At 41.2% G+C, this 22695-nt stretch overlaps 1 protein-coding gene across 4 annotated transcripts in view; it reads left to right on the top strand.

Moving 5' to 3' along the window:
• Nucleotides 1-60: 60 nt before the first annotated feature.
• Nucleotides 61-22695, top strand: part of LOC106144752 (uncharacterized) — a 190912-nt gene continuing 168277 nt past the window's right edge. Inside the window, exons 1-4 of one of the 4 annotated variants that reach the window (XR_013424778.1) lie at nt 61-690; nt 11385-11457; nt 14255-14324; nt 16406-16522. The gene's annotated coding sequence lies outside the window, so the exon portion shown is untranslated. The remainder of the gene's footprint in view (nt 691-11384; nt 11458-14254; nt 14325-16405; nt 16523-22695) is intronic. The other 3 variants (XR_013424777.1, XR_013424779.1, XR_013424776.1) reach the window with 3 other exon arrangements.

The raw sequence follows: 22695 nt of genomic DNA, 5'->3' as shown, positions 1-22695 counted from the left end.
ACCCTGCAGGCGTCCCACTTCCTGTATGGAGGTGGCACTGGGGATTTCCAACAAGCCATCGGAATCTCTCCTGCCATCTCGCCCCCTACCATCCTCCTGCCCTAAGTTTTTCCTTTCTTTTCTGTTCCCTGGGCCACCTGGGTCCCGTGGCTCCCAGCGCAGACGCAGGGTGGAGAACCTGCTGCGGGGACAAGAACTGGGGGCACCTAACCAGCAGGGGAAGTCTGGGGAGTGTGGAGGGGACGAAGGTGTCCCCATAAGTTCGATCTTCCAATTCTACAGCCGGCACCGCTCAAAGAAAGTAAGGTTAGAATGGATGCTAAGAATGAGAGTAAGAAGGTCTGCACTGGCCATGGTCACTGTGCTGGAGATCATCGGGAGACCTCCTCCAGGATAAGAGCCTTTGAAGCCTGAGGACCCCCGCCCCCCGTATCACTCCCCTTCCAGTCGCCTGCTTCTGATCGCAGCTCCGCCCCTGGGTGTTTCCGAAGCTGCTTGGCCCAGGGTGTCATCAGCGTCATCCGGATCGCTGCGGGGGTAGGAATTGGCCCTCCTTTCGGTTTCTGTGATGGTGCGGAGCGCGCGCGCCCAGGGACTCCTGTTGCCTCCCAGCCAAGGGCTTCTGATCTCCTCATCTCACTCTCGCGCGGCCCTGGCTACTACCCGGAGAAGGTGGACCTAAAGCAAAGGGTAACGTTGGGGCCTGAGGCCTTATCCTTTTTCCTGCCTCCTCTAGGGACTTCTTGGGCCTGGGTGTTTAGCTCCTTGAATTCCAGCCCCCGGATTCATCCCTTTTATTCTAAAAGACCAAAGAATTTCGTTACCTCCCTAGAGTCCGGTCTGAAATCAACATTGTTGAAGGCAGTTGTTAGGTAGCCTACCATCAGAGATAGTTTTCAGTAGACTCTGAGCCCCTTGATCCCAAAACCTTCAGGAAAAACTCTCTGAAAGCAAAAGCAAAAGCAACTTCTCTTTTAGGAGTGGCGACATTCAGACAGGAAATGCTTTCTCTACTCTGCCCTTGAGGCTTGCAGAAAAGATCTTTCTTTCTGTTTTGAGGCACTAGGGATTGAATCCAGAGGTTCTGTACCACTGGCTTCTTGATGAGTGGCTCCTGATCTGCCACTACTCATTCCTATCAATAGGGTACCCTTTGCCCCCTCCCGCCCTGCACATCCTCATGTAAAATATTTGCAGTGCTTCATTATACTTACATATAAGAATGGGATGTGTGCCATATCATCCATGCACATAGCACAATCTGGTAGGTTTTGTAACCCAGTACTTCCCTATCCCCTCCCTTCATTCCTCCCTCTCCAGCCCTTTCCTTTACTCCATTGTTTGCCCTTTCCCTCTATTTTCATGAGATTTCCCCCCCCCCTTTATCTTTAAATTCTTTTTCTTTTTTCCCTCTCTAACTATGAGAGGGAAAACATTCAACCTTTGGCTTTCAGAGTCTGTCTTATTTCACTTAGCATGGTGTTCTCCAGTCCATCCATTTATTTACCAGCAAATGATATAATTCCATTCTTCTTTGTGATTGAATTAAACCTCACTGTGTAAGTTTAGCACATTTTCTTTATCCATTCAATGTCCATGAGCCCCTAGGTGGTTCCATAACTGAACTATTATGCATTGTGCTGCTCTAAACATTAGTATGCACACATCATTATAGTATCCTGATTCTTTTGGATAAATACCAAGGAGTGTAATAGCTGGGTCATATGGTGGTTTGATTCCAAGTCTTCTGAGGAATCTCCATACTGCTTTCAAAAGTGGTTATAGCAATTTGCATCCCCATGAACAATGCTTGATTGTTCCTTTCCCTCTCATCCTCTTCAGCAATTTTTGTAGTTTTCATGATTGTCATTCTAACTGGGTTGAGATGAAATCTCAGTATAGTTTTGATTTGCACTTCAGTAATTGCTAAGGATGTAAACATGTTTTCATATGTTTCTTGGCCATCTGTGTTTCTTCTCTTGAAAAATGTTTGTTTAGTTCTTTTGTCCACTTGCTGATTGTGTTATTTGGGTGTTTTTTTTTTTCCGCCCTTTTGGTGAGAAATTTTTTGAGTTCTTTATGTATTCTGGATATTAATCCCTTGTCAGAGGAAAGCTGACAGATTTTTCCCCCTTAATGTATGCTCTCTCTTCATGTTCTTAATTATTTCCCTTGCTGTGTAGAAGCTTTTTATTTGGATGTCATCCCACTTATTTAATCTTGGTTTGGGCATCTTGTGAAGGATGTTGGTTCCTGTATCTATATGCTCTGAATGTTGATTGTATGCTTTCTTCTAGCAGTTTCAAGGGTTCTGATCTAAATCCTTAGACTTTCAACCATTTTGATATGTCTTTTGTGCAGGTTGACAGACAGGCTAGTTTCATTTCCTACATATGGATATCCAGTTTCCCCAGCACCAATAAAAAGGCTGTCTTTTCTCCAACATATCTTTCTTGCACCTTTGTCAAAGATTAGATAACTGAATCTAAGTGGGTTTGTCTTTGTGGTTTCTATTCTATTCTATTGATCTTCAAATTCCCTCCCCCAAATACCCTGTGTTCCCCGCCCCCCCATACCTCTGTAGTATAATTTGAGATCAGGTCACATGCCTCCTGCATCGCTGTTCTTACTCATGATTGCTTTGGCTACTCTGGTTCTTTTATTCTTCCAGATGAATTTAATGACTTTCCCCCCCTGGTAGTTTTGTGAAGGTTGTCATTCTCATTTTACTGGTGATCACATCTAATCTGTAAAACATTTTTGACAAAATGGTCATTTTTGACAATATTAATTCTGCCTACTCATCTTCTAAGGTCTTCCTTTAACCCAAGGTCTGATGAGTGCAGCCCTATCACTGCATCCTATTGTGGATGATTACAATGCACTAATTTTTAAAAACCCCAAAAATATTTTTTTTAAATTCTTTTTTTTGCATTTAACTTTTTATTTTTCAAAAATACAGATGCATTTCAGAATACTTTCTTTGTAACAATTGAGTAGTTTTCTAGTAGAAGGATTTGCCAAAATTTAGTCAACAATTTCCTAGTAATTGAAAAAGGGATATTTCAAATGTAAGAAATTTCGTTTTGATATTTTAAATTTTAATTTAATTCCCTCTTATTCTTGATGCATTATAGTTGTGGTAATGTTGATATTTGTTGTTACATAGTCGTTCAAGCACAATATAGCAACAGAATTTGGCCAATATAATTCCCCTGTATTTCCTTTCTCTCCTCTTCTCCCTCCCCCTGGTGTGTCTTTTTCCTCTACTCTACTGATCTCCCTTTGATTTTTCATGAGACACCCCGCCTTTCTTTTCCTTGAATAGAAAATTCTAAAAAGTAGATATCACATGAACTTGGAAGCAACTGGACCTGCCACTATGACTCAGAAGGGCCTTTGATAGAGACATCTGTGCTGGGCAAAGGGGCACGTGGAGTTCATGGCAATTCCTCCCTGGAAAGCACAACACCGCCCCTGGAGTGCAGAATTAAATGCCACCGCATCGGGAAAACTTAAAGCATTTTCTGTCATGCTCTTGGGTCTCTGGAGAGAGAGAGAGAGAGGCTCTTCCCCCACTTCTGAAAACCAAAGTGGCACTGGGGACCCTTACCAAGCCTTCTTGCTTCCTCGCATCCTCTTGCCCTTAATTTAATTTAATTTTATTTTTAAAAGATGGACACAATATCTTTATTGAGTTTAATGTCCTGCTGAGGCTCCACCCAGTGCAAGGCAATCTCTCTACCCCTGAGCTATAATCCCAGCCCCTGCCCTAACTTTTCCCTCTCTTTCCTCTCCCTGGGCTACCTGGGTCCCTAGGCTCCCACCGCTGGAGCAAGGTGCAGAACCACCCACGAGGACGCAGACCAGTGGGGCGGAACCCGCAGGGGAAGCCTGGGGACTGAAGGCAGGAGCAGAGCCAGGAATGAGCATGGGGCAGACCACACCTGCCATGGGTCTGAGCTCAGGAGCCCTGGAGACTGGCCTCCTGGTACCTGGCCTTTAAAGCCCAAGGCCCCTTAGCCCCCGTGACCCCCGCCTTACTTCCCCTCTGCTGCTCTCACCTGGGTCCCAGTTCCTGGGATTGCGCGGGCCAGACACTCCCCAGCGACTCCCGCAGCCTGGCCACTGGCTTCCTCCCTCCTAGCCTCACTCGCTGAGCCGCCCTGGCTGAGATCCAGAGAAGGTGAACCCAAATCAAAGGATAAAGTTGGGGCCTCCAGTTTCATCCTCTTTCCACCTTTGGACTCTGAAAGACCAAAGAATTTCCGTCACCCGGTAAACTTCCATCTAAAATCAACGTGGTGGAAGTCAGCTAGACCGCCATCAAGGAGAGTTCTGGGTAGATTCTGTGCCCTTGGAGCCTAAACCTTCCGGAAAAACTCTGAAACCACAAGTAAAAAGCAACTTCTCTTTATGAAAAGTTCTGACAGCCAAACAGGAAACGCACAGCTCTGCTGCCATTTTGAGGCAGAAAGAATCATTTTTTCCCCCTTTTTCTTTAGAGGTAGTGAGGATTGAATCCAGGCACATTCCACCATGGAGCTAAATCCTCTGCTTCTCTAAAAATTTTAAATTTTGGACAGCATGTCCCTAAATCGTCTAGGCCGGCCAGGAACTTGCCATGCTTCTGCTTCACGTCCAAGAACCTGGGATCACAGGCATGTGCAGCAGCGCCTGGCTATGATTAACCTCTTAAGGTTTCCTTTGGTCACTTTTATTGTTATCTCAATCATTTAATCATTTAAATGATTAAATGATCCAATCATTTAAACCTCTATTCAACCACTAGGTAAGCACCATTTAAATAACTTCAAAAACACATTTCAGGCCAGTGTGGGGATGAGTGAAATGATCACCTGAATCTAAGAGGACTCTGGCTTCTTGATGAGTGGCCCCTGGCCTGAGATCTCTTATTCTGCCATCCAGAGGTTCAGACACAGGGCCTCATCTCATGGCCTGGGACTCAGGCCTGTGGCATCAAAGAAGGGGAAAGTAACTACTGAGTTAGGAAAGCCCTGGTGAGGGATCAGCTTGTCTAAGTGCAGGGCACTTGCATAATCTCTTCCTTGACCTTCATTCCCCCAGAGAGCACTAACTGACAGAAGTGGAAACTGATGCAGGAAAACATTTAAAAAAGGAGTGCAACACTCATCAGTCAAAATGTCATGATTTCTATTTTTGAAAATACAATCTACAACTCACACTCTTTTAGCCAACTCTGGAGCTGATTCCATCTCCATTTGGGACCTGGTTTGAGTTTGGAGGCCAGGAACTTCCTCCTGACCCACTTGCTTACTCGACTAAGCTCCCTACTGTTATTGTTATTATTTTAATTAGAATATTATAATTCTCTATATAAGTGGGATTCAGTGTGGTCCATTTATACATGGACATAACACAATTTCATACCCTATATCCTTCCTCGTCCCATTGTCTTGATTTTCCTTTCTCTATTGTAAACTTTAGTCTTTAAGGGACAAATATTCTGTAGGCTTTCTATCTGCAATACATTTTTAACACACTTAGAAGACAAATTCTAAAGTTTTCTTCTGAAGTTTCTGTCCTTGGTTATTCAAACACTAATCTAGACCCAGCTCTGAGAGGGTTTTGTAGCTGAAATTATAAAGCAGTTGGCCCTCCAATAGAAAAACCTTTCCAGGTTACCTGAGTGGGCCCAGGGCCATCAGATGAGCTCTTCAAATCAGAGGACTTTCTCAGGCTGGAGGCAAGAAGGAGGAAGCAGAAGGAGAAGTTTGACTGTAAGCAAGAGAAGGATTAGATGTGCTGTTGCTGGATCTGAGGTGTGTGGACCTGAGAGAGGCCTCTTACAGTGAAGGAGTGCCCTGCTCACAGCCAGCAAGGGAGTGGATTCTGCCAACAATCGGAATGCCCTTGGAAGCACATCTTTTTCAAAGCTTCCGCATCTTGATTTTGACCTTTTGAAATCCAAAGTGGAGACATCAGTTGAGTCAACTCAGATTACTGACCTAATGAATTGTAAGATTATAAATGTGTTGATTTAAGCAGCTAGGTTTGGGATAATTTGTCATGATTGCAATAAAAAATGAATACCAACTCCTTCGCATTTAAATGAGAATTGACTGGATATAAAATTGTTTTCTTCAATGCTTTAGAAATAACATTCCTTTGTCCCCATGTGACCAGGGTGGCTGTCCAGGAGTCTGTTGCTGTGCTTGCTTCTTACTTGTTTCTCAGGGCCATGTGGGAAGGGAGCCAGAAGGCTGTGCTGGTTTGTCACCTCTGCTGAGTTTTACAGTCTACTTCGTTGCCAATCATGGTCTCATGGATGTGGGGAGGTTTAATTTGTTTCTCTTTTTTTCATAGGTGCAGTCATAGATATGACAAATTTAATGTTTTACTTTTATTCAGCTACTACTAGTCTCGCCTTCACCTCCCTTTTATAAAAACCAAATTCATTGAGCTAACACTCCTCCTTATCTTTGGAAGTATGTTAGAAATATGTAGGCATTTTTCAACTTATGAGGCATATTCCTAGGCTACAGAAGTAAAAAGAGATGCTTGGTATTACTTCTACATGAGTCATCTTACCAACCTGTCAATTCTGAAAATCATATTTCCATGCAGCACCATCTTCATGTTCAGGGAAAAATAATTATTTTTTTTTTCAGTAAAAACAATTTAGCTTTTAGACAAAGTGAATTCTTGAACTACATTAAGTACACTTTGACCTCCAGGATTTTATAGATTTCAAAAAGCCATTTACTGTAATTATGATAGTTATTTTAATAAAACATACACTCCTTTTCAGTCATTGGAAGCACATGTTAATCATAGGCTTCGACACTAGTCATACTTTCAGCTTCATTAATCAGATATTATGAGATATTTTATGGCTGAGGTTTTTTCAAAATTTTTATTATTATAATGTGTTATACATAGTACACATATAGAGCACAACTTTTTGTCTCTGTACACACCATTTGTGACTTCATACATGTACTTAGCGTAATAATGTCCATCTCATTCCACCAACTTTCCTACCCATACTCCTTTCCTTCCCCTCCCTTCTGTTTGCCCTATTTAAAGTTCCTCCATTCCTCCCTTTCTTCCCCATCCATCACCATTATGGATCAGCATCCACGTATCAGAGAAAACATTCAGCCTTTGGTTTTTTGGGATTGTCTTACTTCACTTAGCATGATATTCTCCATCTCCATCCATTTACTTTCAAATGCCATGATTTAATTCTCTTTTAATGCTGAGTAATATTCCATTCTGTATATATACCACAGTTTCTTTATTCATTCATCTATTGAAGGCATCTTGGTTCCACAATTTAGCTATTGTGAATTTTGATGCTATTAACATTGATGTGGCTGTGTTCCTGTAGTATGTGGTTTTTAAGTCCTTTGGATATAGACCGAGGAGAAAAATAGCTGGGTCAAATGGTGGTTCCATTCCCAATTTGTCAAGAAATCTCCACACTGCTTTCTATATTGGCTGCACCAATTTGCAGCCCCACCAGCAGTGTATGAGTGTACCTTTCCCCTCCACATCCTCACCAACACCTATTATTGTTTCTATTCATAATAGCTGCCATTCTGACTGGAGTGAGATAAAATCTGAGAATAGTTTTGATTTGCATTTCTCTAATTGCTAGCGATGATGAATATTTTTTTCATATATTTGTTGATTGATGTATATCATCGTCTGAGAAGTGTCTGTTCAGGTTCTTGGCCCATTTATTGTGTTATTTGTTTTTTGGTGTTTAGCTTTTTGAGTTCTTTATATACCCTAGAGATTAGTGCTCCATCTGATGTGTGAGGGGTAAATATTTATTCCCAGAATGTAGGCTCTCTATTGACCTGACAGATTGTTTCTTTTGCCAAGAAGAAACTTTTTAATTTGAGTCCATCCCATTTATTGATTTTTGATTTTAATTCTTGCACCAAAGAAGTTTTATTAAGAAAGTTGGGGCCTAATCCCACATGGTGGATATTAGGGCCTATTTTTTTTTTCTATTAGACACAGGGTCTCTGGTTTAATTGCTAGGTCCTTGATCCTCTTTGAGTTGAGTTTTGTGCATGGTGAGAGATAGGAGTTTCATTTAATTTTGCAGCATATGGATTTCCAGTTTTCCCAGCACCATTTGTTGAAGAGTCTATCTTTTCTCCAATGTATGTTTTTGGCACTTTTTCTAAGATAAGATGATTGTAATTTGTGGGTTAGTCTCTGTGTCCTCTATTCTGTACTATTGGTCTACCAGTCTGTTTTGGTGCTAATACCATGCTGTTTTTACTATGCTCTGTAGTATATTTTAAGATCTGGTATAGTGATGCCACTTGCTTCACTTTTCCTGCTAAACATCGCTTTAGCTATTCTGGGTGTCTTATGTTTTCAGATGATTTTCATGATTGCTTTTTCTATTTCTATGAGGAATGCCATTGGGATTTTGATTGAAATTGCATTAAATCTGTATAGTTTTTTTAGGGAGAATTTTAACATTTATTTTTTAGTTTTCGGCGGACACAACATCTTTGTTTGTTTGTGGTGCTGAGGATATAACCCAGGCTGCACATCTGCCAGGCGAGTGCGCTACTGCTTGAGCCACATCCCCAGCCCCTGTATAGTTCTTTTGGTAGTATGATTTTGATAATATTAATTCTGCCTATCCAGGAGAAGTTAGGTCTTTCCATCTTCTAAGGTGTTTTTTGATTTCTTTCTTTAGGGTTCTGTAGTTTTTATTGTAGAGGTCTTTCACCTCTTTTGTTAAATTGATTCTCAAATATTTTATTTTATTTTTTTTTGAGGCTATTGTAAATGGGGTAGTTTTCCTCATTTTCCTTTCTGAGGATTTGTCGCTGATATAGAGAAATGCCTTTGATTTATGGGTGTTGATTTTATATCCTGCTACTTTGCTGAATTCATTTACTAATTCTAGAAAATTCTTGAAAAGTACTTGGTGGTATGTCCACCCTTAGCATGGTGAAGGTTATTAGTGGGGAGTGTTGGTCTTGAGGGCAGAGCTCCTGGAAGTGGGGTATAGCATTTACTGGTCCCTCTTGTGAGACTGAACCTGCTGTTCTCCTTTGGGGCCTGCTCGGGTTATGTGGGCACCTGGTCTTATCTCCTTATATCACCTCTAGATCTTACAATTCCTAGTCTCTAATTTTGTCTTTCAACTGTATCTCATTCACCCTCTCCCTTTCTACTTCCCTGTTAGGAACCTCTTTCTCTGGAGGTCTTGTAGGCTGTGCTCTGGGCGATATGCACCTGTTATGGAGAGCTATTTTCTACTGGGCAGTCCAGGGCCAGGCTTTGTGAGGTATGGACCAGCTGCATAGCCACAAGCACTGTGCCGCTTTAGTGGCTGCGGGGGGAGAGGTGGGTGTTGGGAAGTATAGGTACCTTGTTGTTGCTTCAGGGCCCCAGCCAGTGTCCCAAGCTGGGAATTGCCCCAACTAAAGATGGCTACAAAGGTGTTCAAAGATACAGGTGGTTGCTTTTAGAGATGGGGTGTCGGGTCACGTTGGGCTGGGTGGTGGCACTGGGTGGAGTGTTCAGAGATGCAGCTGAGTCGAATGCAGTGCTGTGGCTGGTGGCTCTCTCCAGCCCCTGTCCTGTGTCATCAGGTGGTGGCTACCACGTGTAGGGAACTATGGCAGTGGTTACAGTGTCCCAAGATGGAGGCAATCGGGGAGCTCTACGTTGGCAGATGAGGGTGCACATGAGAATGGTGGCCAGAGGTTCTGCATGTGGGCAGCTCCCTGGTATCCTGCATGGATAGGAGGTCAGGATTCCTGTGCAGGTGGGTGGCCACGGTTCCTGTGCGGGTGCTGAGGCCTGGAGACCTGCATGGGCACAGTGGCCAGGATTCCTGTATGGGAGCAGCTGTCGGGCTCCTCTAGTAACTCACAGAGAAACAGTATTCCCACTACTAGAATCCCTGATCGTGGAGCAATACAGAATGCAGCCTCTCTCCAGCCTGCCATCTTGGATCCTCCTAACAGAAGTTTAAGGCATACGTTGTAAATGTCTGTAAATATTTTTAAGATTAGACTTAGATTGTGTGAATGATAGTAACATATTTTATTTGAAAAGAAATCATCAATTTTGGATTTCACATACAGAATAGCACCAAAGAAAACATGTAAAAAGTCAGGAGAATTATACTTTTAAGAGTACAAATGAGCTGGTCATGGTGGTGTTCCCAGGAATAAGGGAGGCTGAGACAGGGGGATGTCGAGTCCAAAGCCAGCCTCATAAACAGAGTCACTAAGCAACTCAGTGAGAGACTGTCTCTAAATAAATACAAAATAGGGCTAGGGATGTAGCTCAGTGATCAAGTGACCCTGAGGTCAATCCCCAGTACCAGAAAAAAATAAATAAATAAAAGAGTACAAATGAGCAAGGAAATACTTATTACTTGAGCCACCTCATGGGATGCCTCAATATTTACCACCATGTGAGTATTTTTCTGCCTAGAAACAACATAGCCAACTGTTTAGCTCTGGTTGACAGACACAATGTGACCTAGCAACAGTGGACAGGAAATGTTCCCACTAGAAGCAAACTTATTTCCAATCTTCTTCTTATTTATTTATTTTCTTTATTTGTTCTTTTTAGTTATACATGACAGTAGAGTGTGGTTTGACATATTTATACAAACATGGAGTACAGCATATTCTAATTAGGATTCCAGCATGTGGTTGTACAGATGTAGAGATTCTCTGTGGTGTATTTCAGATCTCCTTTTGCAAATCATTTTGTCTAAGGTCCCTCCTCCCCAACAAACTAACAAACAAGCAACAAAGATGAACAACATTGAAGCCTCTGATGCTTGCACTATTGGATGCAAATTAAAAATAGAGTGGATTAATATTTATTTATCTAAAAATGGGTGTGTGAACATAAGACGAGAAGCCTACAACATGCATTTCTCATGAGAATATTTTGCTTTGTTAGGCACGTGAGAAATATTGAATTTGAGCTTGACATAAGCAGATAATTACTTTTATTTTCCTTTTTCTAATTTTTTTATGCAGAAGATATTTTTTCTTTATTTTCCCATGATATTAAAAGATTGCTCATTTCAAAGGATGCTATCCATTTTTGTTATGGTCAGAATATTTCGTATCTCTTTATATCAATAATCCTAATCTCAAAGGAATATGCTTGCCTTCTGTATGATTTTAGCTTGTAGAACTTCCTTATCAAGTACTATTTGAACTCTACCTTTCTCTGCTCCTATTTTGCAGGAATTCTTTCTTACAATAGTTTTGGACTCCACTCTTGGTCAAAAGATGCATCTTCCTGGTTATAACATGCAGTGCCCCTGTCATTAGTGTTCTATGCTTGAGTCCAAGTGCACTGCAAACAATGCCTATTTTTTTTCACAGATCCTTTGTTTGATCTCACTTTGATGGGAAGAAGGTGCTTGGGCTGTGAGAGGACGTGATGATGAGGCCTGTGGTGAGTATGTGTTGAAATCATCAGGATTAAATAAAAATATCAGTTAAAATATTTTGAGTTAAAGAAAAATATTTACGAATTATTTTTACCATTTTAATGTTGTTACTAGAAAGTTTTATATTACATTGTGACATGCACTAGACTTTTGTTAGAATTCTGATCTATAGTTTCTGTATATTTTCTGTTTCTATTGTATGTTTCTGCTGGTTCTCATTCATATTGTTATATGTGCTCGATGATCATGGTCTCTGTGTGAGATATGCTGTATTAAAAGTTACCATGAAAAGAATTTGAAGTTTATGATATTTCCTTCCTCCAGAACCACTCTAATTTGCCTCATGACCATAAGTCCAGAATTACTTCCATTTCAGGAGTTAAGATATTTTGGGCCATGCAGAAGCCTTGAGGCTGGACTGCAGTGAGTCTGAAGACTGGTTTTCCTCCAGTTCACCCTTCCTCTGAGGTCCAGTCCTTCAGGATCACTCCACAAAGGGCAGAGAATTTATCAGGTTCCCTGGTTTTGGCAGGTCATGAACTTCAATATCTTCTTGCTTTGCCCCAGGAAGCTGTCCAAACCTGCATGAGTCACTAAGGGAGGTGCCCCTTTGCTGATCAAAAGACTGCTGGCATCATAACCATACCACTCTATCACAACTAGGAAGCCATTATGTTAGGCTAGGAAACCACCATATTCAGTATCTCACCACAATAGCCACAGCTCTATTGCTGGCTCTGGAATCACACTGTGCCTGTAAGCATCTGTACCCTCAGAATGGATGCCACAGGCCCTGCTCTGGATCCTTTCAAGCCAGTGACCACAGCCCAGGACCTCTGTTAATCGGACAGCAAAGAAACCATTGTAGCAGCAGGAACAACAGATGCCTGGCCTCTGCTCCAGTTCTGCCACATTTGATTGACAGAATGTAAAGGCACCTCCAGGAGTTAGGTTGCAAAGGAGTCAGGGAAATGTAGCATCTAGCTCTTATGGTTTCTGTGGTATAGAAGGTACAGTAGAAAGAAGAAACAATGGGTGTCCTGCTCCTGTTCCCCCTGTGTACTCTGCAATTGAAATGCCATTTTAGTTATTGTTTGAAAATCTACAAAAATAATGTTATATCTTGCTTATGAACTAGGTAAAATATATCCATACACCTTTACCATACAGTTACCAAAAAGACAGTAATATCAGTAGTGATTTGAAGCATGGCTTCCAGATTCAGCCTGGATTTCAAGACCTGTGTTTGTGTGTGATGTGGGTGCCCATGTTTCCTCAACCTCTCTCCTAGATATTTTATTTCCCTATTCATAAAATAGGTGTAAGGATAGTCTACCTTGAAATACTGTTGCACATTTCAATTAAAATAGGGCATGCAGGATTGTCTAAGTGTAGTGCCTGGCTCATCATACCAAGAAACAAACTGCAGCAGAAGATCTAGGTGGTAAAACCAATGCATATCATCTTGACAAGACACTTAGTTTTCTTTGGGTCATTTTTTGTTCTATTAAAAGAATTTATTTCATTAATCTGGGCAAGACAAATTAGGACCACAAGGAGAAAACATTGAGAATCACTAGATTGGCAAAATATGCCGAAATTGGGCCCTATTAAGTGCTGGCAAAGTCTGTGCTGGAAGAACACAAACTCATATAATACAGAAGCAAATGCCATTAATAAATGTACCTTGGAAGACAATTTAGATTTTTTTCAATAAAATGAAATCCACATATCTCACAACTTCAGTTACACTTCTAGCTACCTATGTAGGAGAAATTTCTATGGAGAAAAATATTCTATATTTTTAAGTTATGTGCAGTAGTTATTCATCTTATGTTTTTATTTCTGATTAATGTTATTCTGAAAAATGTTATATTCATTTGGTACACAATTAAATTTTCATAATGAAATAAGGCACATACCCAAAAGTTTTCAAAAAGAATTCTTACCATCGTATTTAAGCAGTATAATAAAACATATTGTTTGATTCAGAAGTGAGACTATTTCCAGTTGACCTGGGGACTGGAGATTAAGCTCAGTGGCACACCACTAGCCTAGCATGCACCAGTACTATAGTTTGTATCTAGAATGTACCCCAAAGCCCATTGGTTAAAGACTTGGCCCTAGTGTGGCACTATTAGGACTAGTTGGAAACTTTAAGATGGAGGGATGCCACGGGGGAGCTACTGAGAGTTCTGTACTCCTACCATGGTGCGCTGCCTTGCCACACAGGCCCCCAAAGCAATGAAACCTCCTAAATTGGGAGCCTTTTATATGAATTCTCTTAATATTTTGTCTCAGTGATAGAAAGGTAGAAAGCTGACTAAGAGAGCAAGGGCACAGGTTTGATGTGCACAAAACCAAAAACAAGCAAAAAATCTGAGCTGTATCACACAAGCAGACAGTTTCAATTATGTAGATTGACTTGTCTTGCTCCTCTCACAGACCAAGTCTGACCAAAAGGTGAAAGGCAAGAAAGTAACACTAATCCTTCTTTTTCATGAGTCTCTATCTGTGAGCTTATAGTAAAATGTTTTTCCTAAAATTATTTCTAGATGGTTGTGGGAATTTGTAAATCTTCCACTACAGTTTTTGCTACTTTTTTTGCCTATTAGTCAAGTTTGTGGTTTAATGATGATGAAATTTTGTTCTGGTTCCTCACACATTATAAGCTTTCAAAATGACTAACAGCAACAAGTAAGAAATTAAATATTTACATTTAAAATACCTATTGTTGGTACCAATGCAAAAAATTTTATGAGCAAAACCCAAAATATTAATTTTTTAATATTTATTTTTTAGTTTTCAGCAGACACAACATCTTTGTTTGTATGTGGTCCTGAGCATTGAACCCGGGCAGCACGCATGTCAGGTGAGGGCGCTACTGCTTGAGCCATATCCCCAGCCCCTTTAATAGAAATTCTAACAAATAGAAAATATAAATGAAATAAAGTGTTCAATTTATATCTTAAATCTTCTTGAAGGTCCTTCTAGAATAGCACATTATACAGGTGATTTTCTTTTTAGCTCTGCATAGCAATCTATGGAATGACTGTTAGATTTATAAGCAACCAGCTGTTTATAAAGATGGTCTCCTGTTAGTTACTTTAACAAATGAGAAAGTTGCAATAACCATACATGTATAAACCTCTACACAATTTCCTAGAATGAATTGCTGTGCAAATTGATACAATTTAAAAGTGTGTCATTTGATCAAGGGCAACATTTTGTAAAAACTTGTATTTGTTAAGTGGAGCATTGACAAGAGAAGTTGAAACTGTTACTATATGGTGGCACCCCCCACTCCCTTCTCCATAGAGGGGTCTTGGCTGAGCTCTTCAGAAATCTTCCCAGTGGCTGATTTTAGGACTGTCAGCAAAAGAGTCTCTGCAGGGGAGTTCAGTGTGGGTGGACTTCCCATTTTCCTGTTGCCCTGTTTTGCTTGGCCACTGGCTGTGCAGGGGGAGGGGCAGGGTACCAGCACTCTAGGTGTTGGACACCCTCTTACTAGTTTTTCACAAGCATATCCAGTGTGGTGCTTTGTGGAAATGTGCAAACAAGGCCTCTGGCCTTGAGCTGGGCGTCACAGAGATGTCTACATTTTTCAGATAAGTTGCAATTGGGCTCCCTGGTGTCAGCTGGCAGGGGCAGGAAAGAAAGGGGAGAAGAAGCTCTCCCTTTCTTGGGTGTTGTCCTTGGGGGTTGGTTTGCCCAAGGCAGTGAAAGGGAAGGCTGTTTTTATGTGAACTTCTGAGTCCCTCCCCTTACATGCTGGGTGTAAAATTCTGAGGTGGCCTGGACTCAGAGTTCAGGGGATTGATTGATTATAGCAAAAGCTGTGCCCTCTGAACCTGGCTGCAGCCAAATAAAACTGTTTCCTGTTGTCTTCGGTGCCTTGTCTCGTTTGTCCCTACAACTATAGTAGGAGTGCAAACTGGCACAACTTTTCTCAACAAGAATGTGACAGTATTCATTGTGAATGTAAAAGTAAGAGAATTTCCAGTGGACTATACATTCCCAGTACATGTATTGAAATTGTGTTAAGACTCCTGGGATGATAACAAATAATCCCATAAAATTTTTTTTATCTTGAATGTGTGGCTAATACCAAAGGATGCAGGCTTGCATGGGGGAGATAATTTATGCAGTCTATAGGCTATATTTTTAATTGTTTGAGTGTTAAATGTGAATATATGTTGGGAGCTGCCACATGGGAGCTGAGCGCCCCCTAGCTTTGAGAGATGGAAATGTGGAGACTGGCTTCCCTGACCAGGAGGCAGGTGGATCCCCATTTCCACTCAGCAGAGGAGCACAACTTTGGGAGTGGGCTGCCCCTTGTAAAATTATCCCTCTGCCTTATATGAGTGGAATGTTCTTTTGAACAGCCTCCCCCCATAAAACCCAGGTTTGAGGTGTGCTCCTTCTCTTTCTTGCCTGCCTTGCCCCCTTTGTGAGAGCTGAATCAGAGGACCCATCACAGAACCCAAAGAAAAAGGTGTTTTCTTTGTCTTTGTGTGATTATTTCATGCCAGGCTAATACATCTGGAGTGATTCTGACTGGTTTAGTCATGTGTTGTGGAAAAAAATATATATAAATTTGGGGGTACTGGTGGGTGGATGGTAGCAGAGATTGAACTCAGGGGTGCTTAACAACTGAGCCACATACCCAGCCCTTTTTATATTTTATGTAGCAAGAGGGTCTCACTAAGTTGCTTACTTAGGGCCTCACTAAATTGCTGAAGCTGGCTTTGAACTTGCAATCCTCCTGCATCAGCCTCCAGACCTGCTTGGATTCCAGGCATTCACCACCACACCCGGCTCTCTTTTATTTCTAATTGAGGCTTTAATTTTTAAAAAGTGGACAGATAATATTGGGTGTATTTGTCATGGACACTATAATGCTTGAAATATGTATATTTATTCCAATCTTCTTAGTTAACTTTATCCTGTGAGGTTTTCCAACAGGTATCCTGTTCATAAAGTCCCATCAGACTATCTGGATTGGTCTCTCTGCTACAGCTGTTGGACCATTGGTTCCATGCCCAGGATTGCCACAGCTGCCCTGCACAGGTCAGAATTTTACAGTGTTCCCTGAGCCATAGCATAGGGCAACCACCAAGATTTGCACATCTTTTGCTGTGAGCTCCTCTTTCTTTCTTTATAGTTGCTCCAGTTGATCCACTTCTGCAAGTGCTCTCTGTTTTTTTTGGGGGGGGGGCAAGACAGAGGCCTGCCTCTTGTGAAGGGCTCCAGAATGGTGGTGAAGCTGAATGTCCACCTCCACCTCACATTTTCCACTGTAGAAACCCTGTGTGTGTAGGGGGATGGGCTGTGTGTGGTTTCGTGTCAATTGGGGGAAAGGACAGCATAGGAAAAGCAAACCATTTCTCTCACTGTTTCAATCCTGCTTTTTTTTTCTTATGTTTTTAAGTTTTTGTAGTCCTAAGTTCATTTTATTTATTTGTTCTAATCAGTTATAGATGTCAGCAGAATGCTCTTTGATTCATTGTAAACAAATGGATCACAATTTTGTTTTCTCTGATTGAACACAAAGTAGGGTCACACCATTTGTGCATCCTACATGTACCTAGGGTAGTGATGTCTGTCTCATTCCAGCATCTTTCCTACTCCCTTGCCCCTGCCCTCCCCTCCCATGTTCCTCCACTCATCATATGCCCCAGCCCTCCATTTTGGATTCTTACCCACTTATCAGAGAAAACATTTGGCCTTTCGTTTTGGGGGGGGATTGGCTTACTTTGCTTAGTATGATATTCTCTAATACAATCCATTTACTCCCAATGCCATAATTTTATTCTCTTTTATTGATGAGCAATATTCCATTGTGTATATATACCATGGTTTCTTTATCCATTCATCTATTGAAAGGCCTCTGGATTGGTTCCACAGTTTGGCTATTGTGAATTGTGCTGCTATAAACATTGATATGGCTGTGTAACTGTAGTGTGTTGTTTTAAAGTCCTTTGGGTATAGAACAAGGGTGGGATAGCTGGGTCAAATGGTGGTTCCATTCCAAGTTTTTAAAGGAATCTACATAGTATTTTCCAGATTGGTTGCAAATCTGGGGTCCACTAGCAATGTATGAGTGTGCCTTTCCCCCACAACCTCACCAACATTTATTGTTGTTTGTATTCTTGATAACTGCTATTGTGGCTGGAGTGAGATGAAACTGTACTTTTGATTTAAATTTCTCTAATTACTAGTGATGTTAAGTATTTTTCATATATTTGTTAATCAATTGTATATCTTCTTCTGAGAAGTGTCCGTTCAGTCTCCTAACCCATTTATTGATTGGGTTCTTCTTCTTTTTTTTGGTTTTAAGTTTATTGAGTTCTTTATATATCCTGGAGATTAGTGCTCTATCTGATGTGTGTGTGGTAAAAATTTGCTCCCATATGGTAGGCTTTCTCTTTACTTCACTGATTGTTTCTTTTGCTGAGAAGGAGCTTTTAAGTGAATCCATCCCATTAATTAATTCTTAGTTTTGTTTCTTGTGCTTAGGAGTCTTGTTAAGGAAGTCGGGGCCTAATCTGACGTGATGAAGATTTGGACCTACCTTTTCTTCTCTTAGGCATAGGGTCTGTGATCTAATTCCTAGGTTCTTAATCACTTTGAGTTGAATTTTGTGCATAGAGGGAGCTAAGGCTCAATTTCATTTTGCTGCATATGAGTATCCAGTTTCCCCAGCACCATTTGGTGAAGAGGACATCTTTTCTTCAATGTGTGTTTTGGGCACCTTTGTCAATTGTATTTATGTGGGTTAGTCTCTGTGTCCTCTATTCTGTACCATTGGTCTACATGTCTGTTTTGGTGTCATACCATGCTGTTTTTGTTACTGTGGCTTGTAGTATAATTTAAGGTCTGGTGTTGTGATGCCTCCTGCTTCACTCTTCTTGCTAAGAATTGCTTTGGTTATTCTGGGTCTCTTATTTTTCCAAATTTATTTCATGATTGCTTTTTCTAAATCTGTGAAGTATGGTATGGGATTATTATTATTTTTTAGTTGTATATGGAAACAATACCTTACAATATGTTACTTATTTATTTTAATGTGGTGCTGAGGATTGAACACAGTGCCTCACGCATGCTAGGCTTGTGCTCTACCACTGAGCCTCAACCCCAGCCCAAGACACTGGGATTTTAATTGGTATCACATTGAATCTGTATAGTGCTTTTGGTAATATGGCCATTAATTTTGCCTGTCTAAGAGCATGGGAGATCTTTCCATCTTCTAAGGCCTTCTTATATTTCTTTCTTTAGTGTTATGTAGTTTTCCCTGTAGAAATCTTTCATCTCTTTTGTTAAATTGATTCCCAAGGGAGGGGAGCTATTATGAATGGGGTGGATATTTGCAGGGTGAATTTGTATGGGAGAGGCTGGATGAAGCTGAAGCGCTCCTACTTGGCTACCTTCCTGATGTCACCCACACTAATTATCTTTAAGTTGTTAATGTACATGTAAGTTAATTTTGTTATTTATATATTGTTACTTTTCAAATGGTGTGTGATCAGTATAAATTAATTTTACAGTCAGAAATCACAATAATTGGTTATAAACCATCCATTTAGTGTCTGATCCTTTCCATTTTTTTCTGATCATCCATTGCTTCTGACTGGGTCACTTTGCATTGCCATTCACGTATGACAGCTTCAAGCACTGAATGCTTTTACTTTGGATAAGAATAATGGTTTTCAGCCAAGAGGAGTAAATCTTGGAATTAGAGGAAGAGAATAGACCTGGTAAGAGGAAAATGGGAGTGCTGGGTCAGGGGGGAGAGCCAGGATCATGAGAGTCCTCCCTGTTCTTAGTGAGTTCCCATTTTCTGTGCAAAGAAGTTCCATTCCTGGGCTATGATGAACATGTACACAATAAGACAGACCACTGTTGAAATTGTGTTATGTGTGTGGGTAATGGAAATGTGTTCACCAAATGGAAATGGGCACTGGCCAGACCAAATTCTGTGAAGTTTCTTAGTCTGATCATGACTGTCATTTTGGCCAGATAGTTCTTAGCCATGGGCAGTTGCCCTGTGCTATGTAGATTGGTTGGAGCTGCAAACCTGGTTCACTGGATGAATAACATCCTCCACCAGTTGTAATAGACAAATTTGCCTTCAGACAGTGACAAATGTTCCACAATGGACAAAATCATCTGTAATTGAAAAGTACTGGTTTAGAGAAGACTAACTGAGTCTTCTTGATATGAGACCCAGAAATATATTTTTTAAAAAAACAAAGAATCTTGAATCAGTTTTTCAAGACCAATTGTGAGAACTCCAAGGGAAAAGAAGAGTGCTCCTCAGGCTCCTGAATCAGCATCCTGGGTTAGGTGTACAGGGGCAATAACATTTATCTATTCAGGTGACATGTGCGGTGTACTAGTCTTATGAGAAATATTGGATAATATCTAATTACATGGTTTTACTTTTAAAAATTATTTTATTTTATTTTTATGTGATTCTAAATATCAAATACAGGGCTTTGCACATGCTAGGCAAGCTCTTTGCCACCAAGCTACAGCCCCAGTCCATGATTTTACTTTTTTTTAATATGATTTTTTAGTTGTATATGGACATAATAACTTTATTTTATTTATTTTTATGTGGTGCTAAGTACCAAACCAATTGCCTTCAACATGCTAGGCAAGTGCTCTACCACTGAGCTACAACCCCATGGTTTTACTTTTTATTAATTTTTTTTGATACTGGGAACTGAACCCATGGGCACTTTACCACTGAGCTACACTGCTAGTCCTATAAAAATATGTATTTATTTTTTAGACAGGGTCATGCTAACTTCCTTAGGGCCTCACTAAGTTGCTGAGGCTGGTCTTGAACTTGTGATCCTCCTACCTCACCCTCCCAAATCACTGAGCTTACAGGTGTGCACAACTATGCTTGCCTTACTGACAGTTTCAGGGAAGACTGAGAAGTATCATTGGGAAGGGGTATCTGTGTGGTGAATTACTCACTGGCTGTGCCAAAATAACACAGAATAATGGTTTGGAGAGCAGTGGTGTCAGCCTAAGTCCAATCAGGAGACTCAAACCACAGAGGAATGGCAATGTTTAATATGAGGAAGTAGAGGCAATCAATGTTTAAGAAGAGGAATTATTAACACTAACAGTGATAATCTGTTGGGGGGAAAAGAGCTCTAAAGATTCATAGGTGGCGTGTCTGGGGAGCAGCCCTTATCTTTAATGCTGAGGCAGTGCTTAAGGAAGGAATAAGTCTAGAAAAGTTCCTGCCTGCTCCAGGGATTGAGATCTATTCCTCTTGGAGAGAATATGCCTTGTCCTTCTGGAAGATCACTAAGGTGCCACATCTGCTGAACTCACCAGGGGCAACTCTCTTCAGCACCCAGAAAAACCCCACCCCAGGAGATAGATCAGGGAGAATCTGGAACAAAGGCTAAAAGCAGAAGGAGGAAATGTCAGGGGCTTTCTTAGAAAGGCACCTGTACTCTGGTTTTCCTCAGCTGTGGAGCAATGTCAGATGGCAGAGAGCCAAGGTTTGTTGTGGGGTGGATTATTCATGCTGAGAGTATAACAAGGGTTAAGGGTCATTGTGGGGAGCCAATATAAATGCAGGCACATTTCAGAACTAGTGGAGCTGGGGAGCCCGGCACTCTCTAGCATCTACAATTAATTCTTCCCCCAGACAAAATGCCCCCAGTCTGAATGTTCACAGGATTGCCTGGCCATGAACAACTCAGGCAGATCCACTCACTGTCTGACAGATAAGGATGTAAGATACCCCAGGCTCAGCTATGTTGCAGTCCCAGGATTTCAATGCCATTCCACCTTGCAGAGAGAACATGAGACATGTGCACAAATGAATGACCTTGCAAAGAAGCGGCAAAATGGTGGCCACCAGCACTCCCAGCAGGAGAACCATAGGGTAGCCAAAACCTAGGCACCCTGACACTGGACCTCAGGCCCTGTGTGGTGTTCTCAGGCAGAACTGGCTGCACTGTGAGATGGTGGTAGCAGCAAACCTGCAAGCACCCTGGCCCACAAGGCTCTGGCCACTGTCCCAAGATGGAAATGGCTGTGTGCAACTAACCCTGCAGGCAACTTGGCAATGGACCTCTGGGTGACAGTGGCGGCAGTGGCACCCTGAGAGTCCCTACTGCTTCTTACCACTGTCACCACTACTGTGCAACACAATTTCCAAGGGAAACTCTGGAATCCTTGAAGGGCTCTGCCATTACTCTAATCCTGAGACCAGACCTCAGAGAAGGAACTGCAGTCCCTGAATTGGGACACCAAAAGTCAATGGGAATCATTTGATGGCACTCAAGCTGCAGAGCAAAGGGGCTACTGTAATGGGCAGGAGATTCAAAACAGCAAACAGAATAGTCTGACTCCTGCAGCCTGAGGATGTGAGTTCATGGTGTTCCTGGAAGTGAAAGATACGAGAAGTTTGCTAAATCCTCATTGGATCTGAGTAAACAGAAGAGTTTAAGACCAAGGGGGAAGGTCTAACTGGAATAATAAAAACAGCTATATTACCTCAATCAATTCCAAGACCTAAGCCAGATTAGAAACCCAGAATGATCTGAATGAAGAGGAGGTGTGTTGCAATGAGTAAAAACTTGGAACACAAGTGCAAAATTATATCTTAGTCCCAATATCCTCTACAGAGATGTAAGGCTTACTATCTTGGTAAGCACATCCTAGGAAAAATGAAATAACTAGAACGCTTACTGGCTACATACCACACTGCAATAAACAACTATATATCTAAATGCTATATGAACACATTTGGAAGCCCAGAAATAATGCTGGGATTGTTGTGAAGTTGCATGAGCACATTGTTAACCATACAGATTATTTTTTAAAATCTTTTATTTAACCTTTGTTTTATTTATTTCTATGTGATGTTGAGGATCGAACCCAGGGCCTCGCATGTGCTAGGCGAGCACTCTACCGTTGAGCCACAACTCCAACCCTACCATACAGAATATTATTCAGTTACATATCAAAGGATTGATTCAATTTGTGCTCTGATCAACAAGTATGATAGCTATGTTGATCTTTTTCCTATTCCCCACTTGGTATAGTTATATTCAAGAAGTTGTCAATTTGATGGTTGTAATAGTTGCCCATTGTGCTTTTAATCTTGCTCCTGATTATGTCATATTGTAGAATCTTGGTGCAGGATTATATGCTGTGAATTGCTTATAGCATATGTCCATATGTTGAAAGAAGTAACTTTTGGTACA

This window comes from Ictidomys tridecemlineatus, chromosome 8, assembly GCF_052094955.1.
Source record: "Ictidomys tridecemlineatus isolate mIctTri1 chromosome 8, mIctTri1.hap1, whole genome shotgun sequence".
NCBI lineage: Eukaryota > Metazoa > Chordata > Mammalia > Rodentia > Sciuridae > Ictidomys > Ictidomys tridecemlineatus.
Note: the sequence above shows the minus strand (reverse complement) of the source record. Positions and strands in the feature narration are given on the sequence as shown.